General features: G+C 33.0%; 1 protein-coding gene across 3 annotated transcripts in view; it reads left to right on the top strand.

Moving 5' to 3' along the window:
* The first annotated feature begins 2,121 nt into the window (after positions 1 to 2,121).
* LOC145296724 (peroxiredoxin 2-like) overlaps positions 2,122 to 14,297 on the top strand; it is a 41,734-nt gene continuing 29,558 nt past the window's right edge. Inside the window, exon 1 of one of the 3 annotated variants that reach the window (XM_080142725.1) lies at positions 2,122 to 2,424. The gene's annotated coding sequence lies outside the window, so the exon portion shown is untranslated. Of the gene's footprint in view, positions 2,425 to 3,965; positions 4,377 to 14,297 lie in introns of those variants that run through there. The other 2 variants (XM_080142724.1, XM_080142726.1) reach the window with 2 other exon arrangements.

Here is a 14,297-nt window from a genome sequence, read left to right as displayed (position 1 = left end):
CGCACACACACACACATATATGTATATATATATGTGTATATATATATAAACGCCTTTACTATATATATAAAAGCATTTATACAAAAATAGGTGATAGATCTATTAAAAAAACAATATTACTTAGTGAATTGTCAATCAAAACTAGTAATATATCCAAAAATTACGACGAAAATTCATCAAGTCGAACAACTGCTACTGTATTTTTAATAAAAAGAAAAGTAGTTTTCTATCGGCTACACGTGTTAGACGTCATTTCGATGTAATATGCTTTCTGAGTTATGTCCCCTGTGTATGCACTTGTGACGTAACCATCCCAGGGGCGATTGGGCTCCCCATGGGGGGGGGGGAGGTCAAGACTCTTGAAATACTGGAGAAGGCAGGCAGATATGATTTTTTTTATTCTTTAATTATTATTGGTATGCCCAGGTGACGGCAAAAGACCCTTCTGAGAGAAAGATTGGATTTGTGATTTTCATTGTTATGAGAATCAGCAACAATATCATGTTTTTTTTTTGTAAATTGTACTCCGAAAATGGAATGACTCAGCGTTCAAGACTAAGGATGCTTATAGTTTGAGCACAATACGCGCGACCCAGAGGGTCACAGGGAATGACCTCTCAGGGCCTGAGAATGTTTTCAGATCCACAGGTGCACTTGAGAAGGGGAGAACCTCCCCTGGGGTGACATAACTGGATATGATTGGTCGAGGGAACAACCCCAGTTTCACCCCTTCCCTAAGTATATGAATGGGGCGTAGAGTCGAACCCGTCAGTTAAATCAGAGGCGAAGCTGAATTTGGAGTCCGAGTTGTTGGGAGTTGAGACAGAACATCTCGTTGAATCGTCACCCGCTCCCCCTCTCTTCCCGCATCATCCCCACGGCAATACCGAGAGAAATCTACCTATCGACTCAGCAGAGTCTGTCAAAATCAACATTAAACTGTAGACAATTGTACATAACTATATATTTGTATAGCCTTTCTTGAATTTAATCAGTAGAATAGAGCACCGAGTTGTTTTTCTTTTGTGTGCATGAAATTGCTTTCCTTCTAGAGCGACAGATCGACGTAGCAGCGACATATCAACCTGGTTGCGAAATTAAGACCAACCAAATCGATTGACGGGTCCTGCCACACTAAAACACCTTGTCGATCTGCGAAGGACCAGGTCACACACTCTTCACCATCTACTTTATAACATCTATGAAAAATACAATTTTTGACGCTTCTACAATATTAGGATAAAATTTTGGATAATCATAATACTGAATTTCATATGAAAACTGTGGTATCTACGTATTCCTTGTATTTTTAATTCAAAAATTACGAAAATCGATAAGGTAAAAAATTATTTATTAAAGAAAATAGAATTTGAAGAACACGATTGTGTTTGCTTATGTAAGACACAAGAGAGTTCACGAGGGAGGTAATTTCCTCACGATAATTCTTGGAAAAAGTTTTAGGAAATTTTCAAATGGACCTGAGGGAATTGAATCAGTGCGATATTTATTATTTTTGCTCAAACAAAGTCCGTATTTCTGATTTCCTGCATGCCCATGGACTTTTGGCATGTTTACTGTGTATATGTTATGTTTATTTTGTTGTTTTGCGTTAGTTTCATTAAACATTTAGAGCTACTTCCCTTGTTTATGGTTTCGTTTCGCTTTATTTTATAAAAACAAAATGGCAGCAATTATTCATCTACTAACACGATTAAAGTTTTTTGGGTTTTTTTTTAAATAATGCAGTAATATTCATGTAATTTCGACTGCATGATTTGGAAGCTATCAATGTAATTTATTAGAATTGACAAAAAAAAAAAATCAGTAGAAACCATTTTTTTTTTTAAACTCCATTTATCGACTACAAAATTTCATCCTAATAGTGTAAAAGTGCCCAATTTTCCCCACTTTTCCGTAAAAATTATTTTTAACTATAATTTTCGTAATTTTTGGATATATTACTATTTTCGACATGACAATTAAATTAGTAATATTGTTTTTACTTAAACTGACATATTAAAAAAATCAATCTGTCGCTTCTTTCTGAACACGCACAAAAAATTACTAAGGCTTTTCTTTTTTTAATCATCATCATCATAATCATCACCATCATCATCATGCAGTCCATCAGTCTTGATGATGACTAGAAAGAAAAAATGACAAACACGGAAATCCGAGAGAGAAAAGTTAAAGATAAGTGTCGCGTTTTCTTCGAACGTTTTGTTTGATTGGTCATTACAAAACGTGAAAGATCCGCATTCCGGCTTGTGTGTGAATTGTTCTTTCTTTTCAGCTTTCTTTGAATCCTAGTTTTCGATTGACCCAAAATCAGCTTATTATATCACGTGCTCCGAACTAACGCCAGTCGCTTTTGCGTCAGCAAGTCATTCACATCCCTCTCCGTATTTGCAAGTCTACCGAAAAGTGAGTTCATTATTGTCTGTTATCCATCCTTATTTCATTGATTGTTCATAGTCAGTCTTTGGTGCTAATGCACTTACTGATATGCGCTATTTTTTTAATCATATTTCCAAGTTTTATGTTTAAAATTTTTTTTTTATTCAGTTGTAAGGTTAAAGTACAGAATAAGTACAAAACATCTTCCCTGCATGAGTACCCATTCTTTAATATATCCCCCCCCTTTTCCATACACTTTTTTTTTCGTTTTCTCTACGCTTAATAAGTAAGGATAAAACGATTTTAAAGTTTTTCTTAATCGGACCTTTGTTTTTGCGTAAATTTTCATGAGTAGTATCAGTTTAGCTGTATATTCCCCCCCCCTAAAAAAAAAAAAACGTTATGCATTTTTATTTTATTTTTATTATTTTTTTTTACACGACTTTACTATCGCTGAACTTCCTTAGCCTCTGGGCTAGTATACTGTACTTCGTATTAGTCGGTATCTAGACTAAGACAATTGGCATTTTTTATTTATCCCATTAGTACCGACCTTTATTTTTTGGGGTGGTGGGTGCTGCTGTGCTGAACCCACCCTCACTATTAAAATCTGTTTTGTGGAGAGGCAATGGGGACTGTGATTGCTAAATGAGTTTTTGGTGCTTCAAGTCTAATCAAAATTTGTATCTTTTCTAATCGTTATCAGGAAGCCACTTTCCCAGGCGTTATCGCCTTTGGTGTTTGTTGGCTGAAGAATGCGGCTTCCATCCCCCGCACTTTCCCACTACAAAGTGGCCTTGTGTCTAACTTTGCAATGTTTAGCAAGTAAATTGTCTAGCTTGACACTTCCGAGTTTAAATTTATAGATCGGTTAATAACAATTATAAAGCTGCAAACGCCAGAAAACAAACCTGCGGAAGGTTAGGGGTTTACTATGGGGTGGGGGAGATTTCAAAGCGTAAAGTTTCGCAATTTCCGGGATCCTCCGTCAATACTCGAACTGAAATGTACTTATGCGGAGAAGGTACAGAGCGCTCTTATTTAGTGAGGAAATAATAACGTTATTTAAAGTCATTCTTAACATTGGGAGGGCAGGGTGTTTTGTACCTATTCTGTACTTTAACGTTACAATTGAATAATAAAAAAATAGCGCGGATCACTCTCTGCATTAGCACCTTATTTTTTTTTATTAGTTCAAATGTTTATATCTCAGTGTAGTTTCCGTTTAAAACTAACAGTAAATATCACGGGCACGAGATTACATTTGTCAGGTTTACATAGTACATTGACTATAGTAAATTTTTTTGGTTTGGGACCCGGCAAACCCATAACGCTAATTCTTACAATTAGCTGTAACCTGGGTTCTTTAAAGTTATTACTTAATTATCTAATATGGTCTAAGAATTTAAATCTAATCTCATTCAATTCGACAGTTTAAATGCGCCCGAATACCTTTCAAAATTTTCTGATCAATTTATTTGTAATAAAATCATTTACGCAGAAACAAATGTATTAAGTTGGATTCGGTTTCGTAAATCAAGTTCATTCCCACAAAAGGGAAACTAATTGTACTAAATTGTTATAAAACTATAACCTGTTTCTGTAACGGCCATCTTAAAGTTAACAACTTCAATATAACCCCAAGTTCCCTAGATGAGAATCGCTCAACATTTAATAAGCAATTTTTTTCCCCCCTTTTTACCCGGTAAGAAAGCTTTGCTTGGTGCGTGACCTTTGAAGATAATTGAATGAAATTTCTAGAAAACCGATGTCTATGCATTAATATTTAGCACTTTGAAAAGTGCGGGAGGAGCTTTGAGACTCTCCATACTTATCTAAACACGAAGGCAGTTAGGCACTGGGAATACTCCCCCTTAAAGGGGGCACTCTCAGTTAGAAAAATAACTGCCTTAGTTTCAGATTTCTGACCGGAGACAAGAGGAAGTGTATCAGCATTTAATCTTTTGTTCCTAATTAAGGTAATGGAGTCTATTTTTTTTTTTTTTTTTTTTTTTTTTTTTTTTTTTTTTTTTTTTGAACAAGATTGTTTACACGCGCTGCCTGCACGGTGCACCGCCACCCTCCAAAAGGGAAAATTTTATTCCGGAAAATGTTTTGAGCCCTATTGAATAAATCCAGTTTTCTATTAAAGAGCAAAACCATTTCCATATTCTTTCGTATTCCCGCCTTTTCTTTTTTTTCTTGCTTTGGCGAAAAGGCCCAAGAAAAATATAAAGGAGTTTTCCACCTGAGGTTTTTAATCCGCTAGATATTCGTTTATACTTAAATATGGAAAAATCTTAACCTAGTAATGGATGGAACGTCATATTCAAAAAATTACATAAATTGATCAATTAGCTTTTAACTAGGAAAATCGGTGCTTTTTAAGACGACAGATTGAAATTTACTTTTAAGAATAAATTCTTTTAAACTCGGTCGAAACAAAATGTACTCTGTGCGCTTGTTTCGACGGATTCATCAGTTTTCCTTCATATTTGATTTCGTTTATTCGTATAAAATGCGTATTTTTTCCTAGTTACATAATACTAATTCGATTTGGTCAATGTCAAGTTTCTTTCCAACTCCTAAAACTTTAAAATGACGACTTTTATAGGTTTTCGGTGGTGCTGAAAACGAATATCATTTAAATTTAGGGCAGATAAGTAGTTTTCGTGATATGAAGAATTTACTTTATTAAGTGGGGATCAAATGAGCACCCACTTTCTGGCCACCTAGTAATTGTTTAATATAAAACTGAACTGATATTTGTTCAGCACCCCCCCCTTTTTTTTTTTTTTTTTTTTTTTTTTTTTTTAACTAAGATTCGTTCATTTTTTTCATCCCATAATTTAGGACGCTAAATATGCTGTCGAGTAAGTTAAAAACATACTTTTTTCATTATAGAACTTGTAGTTAACAGGTGCTTCTGCAGTTTAATATTTCACATTGCTTCAATTAGGTGGTGTTGTGGCGGCTGCCATAACACCGCCCCCCCCCCTAATGTAAACGGAATTTTTTGTGAAATATACGATTCTGATTAATGGTTAATGTCGGCACGTTACTTACAGAAACATGGGTAATTAAACTACAGAAGCATTTGTTAAAAACTATACAAGTTCTATAATACCCACCTCCAAAAAACGAACGAAAAACAAAAGTATATTTTTGTAAACCGCTCGTGTAAGCTTGCACGCAGCATTATTAACGTTCTAATTTAAGAAAAATGAACGAATCTCTCAAAAAAAAAAAAAAAAAAAAAAAACAGCGCCTGTTTTCGGCGGTGCTGAAAACGAATATCAGTTAAATTTGTTTTATGATATGAAGAAATTACTAGGTGGTTAGAAAGTGAGTTCTCATTTTACGTTAAATTCATATAGGAAAGTGATCCACCATTTTTAAAGCTTTTTCTTATCCTGCAAACTTATCTGATGTTTTCAGCTCAACTGAAAACCTTAAGTCATTTTAAATTTTTTAGTTGGAAAGAAACTTGACATTGACCTTTGATTTTAACAAATTCCCCATTTAATATTGAAAACACGTTTAATTCTTATACAGATTTTGCTATTTGTACACTTTATCGCCGAAATTAGACGCCATTTTATTTCACGCACCTGCCGTCCAAATCTCAAGGGAGAAATCAGTATTTTAAACTATGGTTGAAGTTAGAAACAAATAACAAATTAACTTCCCGAAAGAACTATGAAAAGTAAAGTGAAAGAACCTATATCCACTATTTAATTGGAAATATTTCGACTTAAGGAAAACGGGATAATTTTTCATTAAACTTTTTTTGTTATTAAAAACAAATGAAATGGCATTCATAATTGTTTAAACTGCGAGCGCCATTTGAAAACCGAAACATTTATTGTATAAAAATTTATCAAATATAATTGTAAAAACATTTGAAACGTTTGCGTAAGAAAATATAATTTTAATAAACAATTGTGATGAAAGCAACATTGGATTTTTATAAAAAAATTTTTTTAATTAAAGCAACTTTGAAGAGTCAGCAAATTAATTTAAATGAAACCGAAAAGCGCCATCTTTTATTTTTAACGAAAGCAATTGTTCTCAGTTTAATTTTTATTCCATGCTTCGGCCATCATTTAAAATAATTTCTCCCTTGCATTTAAACTGCAGGTGCGTGAAATAAAATGGCGTCTCCAGTTTCGGTGATAAAGTGTACAAGTACCCAGATTTTTTTTTTTTTTCTAACATTCTGCTCTGGCCGCAATCCCATAATGCTGGATACAGTGAAAGTTAATTAAAATCCGTTCTTGAGCACTTGAGCAAAGTTTTCCAGAAACACAAAAGCCTAAATTGTATCATGAAAAGCAGAATATAATTCTTGTTCTATTAGAACTTTAAATTTTCCAAAGGCACACCAGACACCACTATTCAGTCATTCGTCGCGATCGCTAAAAACATTAAAATATTTAAAAGGTTTTTGAACCATTTTTTTTTTTTTTTCTAAAATTAGGATGATTTTGATTTGCTATATGCAAAAATATAAGTACCTGAATTTCAAGTTATTCCAACTTTTTATCCCACTTTAGATTTGCGGTAGCGAAATTAATAAAACGAAGTTTAACGATAGTTTAAAATAAGTTTAGAAACCTGGAGGGGACTAAAACTATTCAGCCATGTATTAACGTTTGACTTGACAGTTAAGTGAAGGGTTTAATTTTTTTCATACACATATATTATGTGTATTGTAAGTGTATTTCATTTTGAGAATACTAGGCGTCATGTGTTGAAAACCGCTCTGTGATCTATCGCGGTTTGGCCACCACCACAGGTGAATAAAAAATTGCCGAAAGACTTTATCCTATTTTTAGCAAAATGCAGTTATTGTTTTTCTTTTATCGATTCAAGGCATTTTCTATTTAATGGTATATTTAATATACTATATTAGCAATATTGGGCTCACTAAAAGAAAATCTTTTCAAAGATTTAAAAGTAGCGTTTTTCGCACAAATAATATAAAATTTTATCTGAAAGGTAAACCTATTCAACAAATTTCATACTTTAAAACAAAGATGAAAAATAACATTAAAAATTCGGATTTTCAACCTTAAAATGCGTAGATTTTTTTTATCTACAATCTTCACCCTCCCACACAATACAATATATTTTGCTCAGTTTCGGCTAATTTTAAGCACAAAGATAAAGGTGATTTTTTTTGTAGGCAAAAATAAATATCGATTATGAAAAAGTACATTTAAAGTTAATACTTGAAAATTTCGTATTGATTGGATAATTACTTGATTGTTGGTAGATTTTTAAAGACTAAAAAAAAAAGCTTACTCCCTTTTGTTTTGGCCGTGCCTACATAACACTTACCATGTACTCCAGTATTTTGAAGGTCCAAAATACACTAGTTAATTTGTTACAGATTAACACGAATTCTTTGCACTCGCGAAATTGTTTGCGATAACGGAAAGTTAACTTCCCCCGGCCACATGTTAAGAAGGCGAACTAGTGGTTTCATTGTATTGAATCAACCATTTGTGGCAGAATGAAATCAATACAACTCATCAGCGACTTTGTTTGCGTTGTTTCGCTTTTCAAACAGAAAAACACTTATGTTTATTTATTTATTTTTTTTTGTTTCACTTTTTCAAAGTCGCTGAGTTGTATTGATTTCACTCGGCCACAAATAGTTAATACAATGAAACCACTGATCCACTTTAGGAGTGTGCTAATGCACTTACTGATCCGCGCTATTTTTTAAATCTTATTTCCAACTTTAATTAAAGTTTTATATATTTTTATTCAATTTTAAGGTTAAAGTACAGAAAAAACACCTTCCCCATGTTAATAATGGCTTTTTAAATAACGTTATTTCATCACGATCGATAAGTGTGAGTACCATGTATTTTAGTATAAACCCCAACCCAATGTTAAGAACAGCCTTCGGAATAAACACCCAACCTCGGAAGCCGTTCTTAACATGGGGAGGTTGGAAGTGTTTATACTATGTTGGATGCTCTTGTAAAAATGCCAAAATAGCTTTCTAAATTTGCCGGTGTTAACCGGCAAAAAGTCTGTTTGCAAAATACGGATCGTGTTGAAATAAGGTTTTTATTTTAAACCCATTTTTAACATTTTTATTCAAGTTAGTTTTTCACCTAACTGTTTAAACAAAATGCCGTCAAAAATTTAACTTATTGGGTTTGTTTTACAAGACATCAAATCGAAAACTTAAAGAAACGAGCATGTAACATGTCACCGTGACATCAATTTGTTTTTTAAAGCCATTACCAACGTTTAGATGGTAGGTACGGGCAAAATGAATGGCGATGCTCAAAATGTAAAAATATTTTGACCCCCCCCCCTTTAAAGAAAATCACCAAAAATCGGGAAATTAACCAATTTTAATGAAATTTCCAATATTTATCAAATAATGATCGCGGAATATAAATGAACTAATTATTTTTTATATAAATCTTAGTGGAAATGTATTTTGTTTAAACAAAAAATACCTTTACTAAAGTTATTATATTTACTACTGAAAACCATGAATTCTAAATTTTTTTTTAAAAGCAAATTTGTAACAATAAAAATAAAATTTTTACAGGAACATTACGAAAAAGCCCCTAAATCCGTATTAATGAATTCGATATAACTCGAAGAAAAATGAGTTTCTCCTAACTAGCGATATCACCATTGAATTAAGCATTGTTTATTTAATAAAATTTCATTTCTGTTATTTAACACGCTGTTAAAATTGATTACTTTTTTTTTTTTTTTTAGCACTTGCTGTATATATAATTTTCAATAGTTTTATAACTTATTTAGGCATTAAAAATACTATTTGTTTTGAAAATTTCATTTGTTCTGTTTTTTTGTTTTATGAAGTTTTTAGAAAAACTACAATTTGTCTTGTTTTATCCTTTATTTGCATTTAAAATATATTCGTTTTTAGTTTTTTCCGTCAAAATGAATATTTTTATTGTGGATAAAATGGGTAATTGAAATAAGGAAACTAATTTGCTACCTAAAATTAACTTATTTTGTCTTTGATAACGTTTGTAAACAAAAAGTACTTCTGCCTTTCTCTTTTCCAATCTCATTACCCCCCCCCCGCCCCTCCCACGCACACACGGAAAATGACTTATTATAGTAAGATTTTAATTGTATGGCGTTTTGTAATGTTTTTAGATTCTCGTACCTGACTTAATTTAGAGCTCAAGTATTTTATCTGACACCGATCGGTTCATTAATTATACGATAAGATACCATTGAAAAATCGTTGGATTGACTTTTGCAGGTTTTAATTATCTTTTTAGAATAAACAAAACATTCAAGATGATTGAAAAGTTAGTTCATTAAAAACGGATTTAACGACATTTTGTGCCAAATATGACGTCATGGTTTTTCTGTTGGGCAAAAAAATTAACCCGGGGGTGAAGTGGGCTACAAATGATTGTCCCTATTTTCTCCCAAGTTAGTATTTCCCAAAGTTTGTGTCCACCATGAACTGCATCGGTTTTTATCTTTATAATATGGCCACTGAAACTCTTTGCATTGCGGAGAAGAAGTATTAATGCCAACGTATGACTTTTTTCAAAACGTTTTGCTAATTTCTATGTAGTTCAATTAAGAACTACAGGGAGATTCATGAAGTGAGATGGATTTAAAAGTAAAACTTTTTTGTATAGGAAGCAAGATTTTTCTTAGAATTAAGTGATCGGTTTGGAGTAGGCCATTCTGCAGTTTTACATATTGAATTTAGCAGGAGTGGTATACAACTTGAAATTTTCCTTGGCTATTTTGGAATATTCCAGGTGTGACTGTCTAAATATGGTATTAGTTAATTTATTTACCCTTTGTAACCTTATGTTAGTGATATTTGAGTGCGAGATCTTTCTATTTGTGAAGCTTTCTCGCAAAGAAAACAAATTAGCAGGAGCAGCAAATTCATTATGGAATTAGAAGGGACAGGCCAAACCATAACAAATAGCAGCTAGAAACAATATTTGCAAATTTTTTAAAAAATACCAAAATACTCAACTTTGATTTAATTTCCAATTTGATTGCTGTCAAAATCTCAACTTTAACCAATCAGAAATGACTTATCGTGGGAGCTTGGCACCTATGTTTACATTTAAATAGAGGAGCCTAGCTGATCGGAGGAGACTCGCTTGAGCCTGGCGCACGCCACACAAATCCCTGTCTGTTGAAAACTTGACTTCAAACTCAAGGAGAGCAACCAACTTTAACCCTGGCCGGTTTGGTCACGGGTCTCGACTAAAACCAAGATATGAGAAGTATTTCACCGGTCTACCACTGGCTAATGCTGACTTCCACACCAGACCACTGGTCAAATCCCCAGACTAAGGATCAACAAATACATCGAAGGTGCTACTACTAGATACTGCTACTATGACGTAGAGATTTGACAGCTTGCCTGAAAGATGAGATGGCTGCAGACAGACAATATTGCTAACTGACAGACGACAAATCTGTACCGTTAGGATCTACGCCGTAAAGCACAGCAGAATAAATGTCCCACCTAAACGTAAGAGGAAGATTTTAATACTTAGACATCTAAGTTGCTTCCCTTACCGTTTCCCATTAAAAAAACACTCTTATCCTTCGATATTATCAAATAACCTCACAAGAAATAACAGATATCGACATTTTACCAACAAATTAGCAAATTGCTAATAAAGACCGAAATGAATAAACAAAAGAGTAGGGACAAACTGTTGTTGAACTGAATACTTTATTTTATTTTATTTTTTTTTAATAAACGATTGAGTAATCAATCGCTTAAAATTAAACTTGTAGTGTTTATCTGGTTCTTCCCGCCACCATACACTTATTCATAATATAAAATGTGTCAGGTAATACTGATCTTTTAACAAAACTGTTTGTTTTACTTATAGGTGTATAAGTAACTTCTAATATATGTTGCTTAAAATATTTTCTAGCAAATTATATATCAAATTAGTCCATAACATTTTTTTTATTTTATTTTTTTTTTTTATCAAGGCCTGAAGGCCACTCGAGGATAAGTCTTAATGAATGTAAGGTGGTAGTGTAGTAATGGAAATTGGGTAGAATTTGATTATTTATAGGGTCTGCTCAACAAGAACTTGCATTGAATTTGGAGGCAACCATGTTGTATTCAACCGGGATATATAAGCATTTAATATTCATGTAAATATTGAGTGCAATAATCCATAGAGCTGGTTAAGTACTTTACTTCCTGTTCCTAAACAGATGTCTGACCTTTGTTTGTTCTCAATCAATATTTGCTACAGTAACTTGACAGGAGTACTGCCCTACTAGCAGGGCCGCAAATTAGCAGACTGCAACCTCCCATTCAGATGGTTAGTTCCAGAAAATTGAACCATCTATAGGTCATAGTTGGTGACCTGTAATGTTTTAGAATTTTGGTGACTGAGCAGTCGCTTGTTCGGTTGTATAAGTAGACATGGTTAGGCAAGTCAGAAAGGTCCGCATGCCCTAGTATTTAAGTTCACCTCGACCCCCCCCCCCCATATATATATATATATATATATATATATATATTTATTTATTTTATTTTATTTATTTATATTAAAACCCAAAGATAATTATCATTGCTGATATTAATTTTATTTTCAATTTTGTGGATAATTTATATCTAAAAGTGAAATTCTCTGTACATTTCTCTACCAAGCTGTCAATTTTTAAGTCTACAGACTTTAGACTTGATATAAGGGGTATTGAGACTTGGGAAAATCTTAATTGGTTTTAAGCCAGAAATTTGGCTGTTAAGGGGTTAAAGTTCAATGATTTGATCTTTGAAAACTCTACCAAACTCCACTGCCAATTTTGGGTCTTAACACTTGAAATTTTAAAAGTAGGTTACTTGGACATGGGTCAAATATTTTAATTTGGTTTGAGCTCAAAATAAACTTTAAGGGATCAAAGTTAAATGACATCTGCAGTTGCTACCAAATTACTCGGCCAATTTTTGGTCTAAACATTTCTAATTTCTGAATAATGTATTCAGACATAAGGCAAGCTTTTAATCGGTTTTTGGCTGAAAATTTGGCTTCCAAGGGATCAAAGTTCAAGTACCTGTTTGGTCTCTAGCAAACTATTCAGCCAATTTTGGGTCTAAAAATTTGAAATTTTACATGAAGGGTATTTAGAGATGCAGCAAGATTTTTAATTGGTTTTTGGACAAAAATTTGGCTGCCAAGAAGTCCGTTGAAAGAGTTGACCGTTGCAGACTCTGCCAAACTCCCCCTGCCAATTTTGGGTATGAAAACTTGAAATTTTAGATGTAGGTTACCTGGACAGGAGTTAACCTTTTTAATGTGTGCACATAAATTTATGAACAGTACATGGGGCCTGAGCAAAGCTGGGCTGAATTGCTAGTTGTAAAGAATTAGAGGTTGATTTAAATTGCATTTAATAGTGTTTTACCAATGAAAACATTTTATAAAAACCAACACTGATCTAAAGGACTTATTTATGCAAACCTGACTAATCTTTACTTCAAAGTTGGACTGTAAAGTTTTTCTTTTAACTATATAAAATTTTACCTATACGATTCTATTTGAAAAATTTGGCATTAAATAACCCATGTGGCATAAAACAAAATCACTACATAGGATCAGTTTTTTTTCTTATATACAAAGGAATAAACAAAAAATTATTCTTGACTAATTCCCAACTTTGTCTCCTTTTCAAATTTCTCACCAATATTAATGGTTACTGATAATTGAACCATCTCCAAACTGATGACCCCCCCCTCTCCATATGGTAAACTGACCCTAAATCCGAGTGCCCCCTCCCAGAAGAAACTGCTTGATAAAATAGCATAACATAACTACCACTATGTAAAGCAGGCTACCACTGATTGTCTACAAGATTCGTTTTTTCCAGCGCTTGATACTATCATTGTGAATCATATTGTCCCATGTTTTTTATAACCTGGCCACCAGTCAGTGTTTCTAAGCTGGTAGATGTAAAGGACGTTTTTAAAAATTTGTCAGGGAGACCTGACATTGCCTGTGATTAAATGGGCATTAACAAATTGAAATTTAAAATTACCTGCTCGAGTATGGAATCCACTGTTGGTACATTGGGAGTAAGCTTCACATGCCTCCCTGCAGTAACTTGGTCCACAATACACTGTTTATGTTGTACTGTAGAGAATCTACTGTTCAAATTTTATCTGAATTTTTTCAAAATGCAGAAAGTCAAGTATCTTGATTCAATTGTTTTTAAACATTTCAAACCATCCCTATCTTAGAGAACCTAAATTTAATTTGATAAAAAAATGATTTGTGATGTTAGGCTGTATAAGGATATTAACTTCTACAATCTGACTTCCTTCTTTAAACAAATTTATCTGATTTCTATACTTATTAGAGGCATTTTGATACAAAACCTAGGAACACTTCCAGACACATTTGTGCAATTTTAAAACTGGCTCTGCAGTTTTTTGAATCCATAGGAATGAACTTTCACACACAGTGCCTTTTTTTTTTAATTTTTTTTTTTTTTATATAAATTATTAGAAAACTTCACACTATAATTTAATGTTTTGAAACCTGACATTAAATCCTTAATCTAGAACATCCTGTCAAAGCTATAATTAAAATATTTGGAAAAAAAAACTGAAGGTCTTGAGGTTTCTGAATGTTGCATGGCATTCTAATTTTTTTAATTCATAAAAATAAAACTGGAAATAAATTCGGGTTGCATTTTTTCTTTAACAAGTTATTACCGTTATTTTCCCATTTTGACGTCTCTTAAATCTCTTTCCATCGTCCATCTCGCCTGGTGTACACTTTTTTTTTCCCCTCTAGCAACAGCAGGCCCATTCTCTTTACTTTACACGTCCACTTTCTTAGACATGCACTTTTTTTCCTTTCTACCGTGTGTTGCAT

The sequence above is a fragment of the Euprymna scolopes genome, chromosome 17 (assembly GCF_053919585.1).
Source record: "Euprymna scolopes isolate OS-2025 chromosome 17, ASM5391958v1, whole genome shotgun sequence".
Taxonomy (NCBI): domain Eukaryota; kingdom Metazoa; phylum Mollusca; class Cephalopoda; order Sepiida; family Sepiolidae; genus Euprymna; species Euprymna scolopes.
This window is presented reverse-complemented; position numbering and strand designations above follow the sequence as displayed.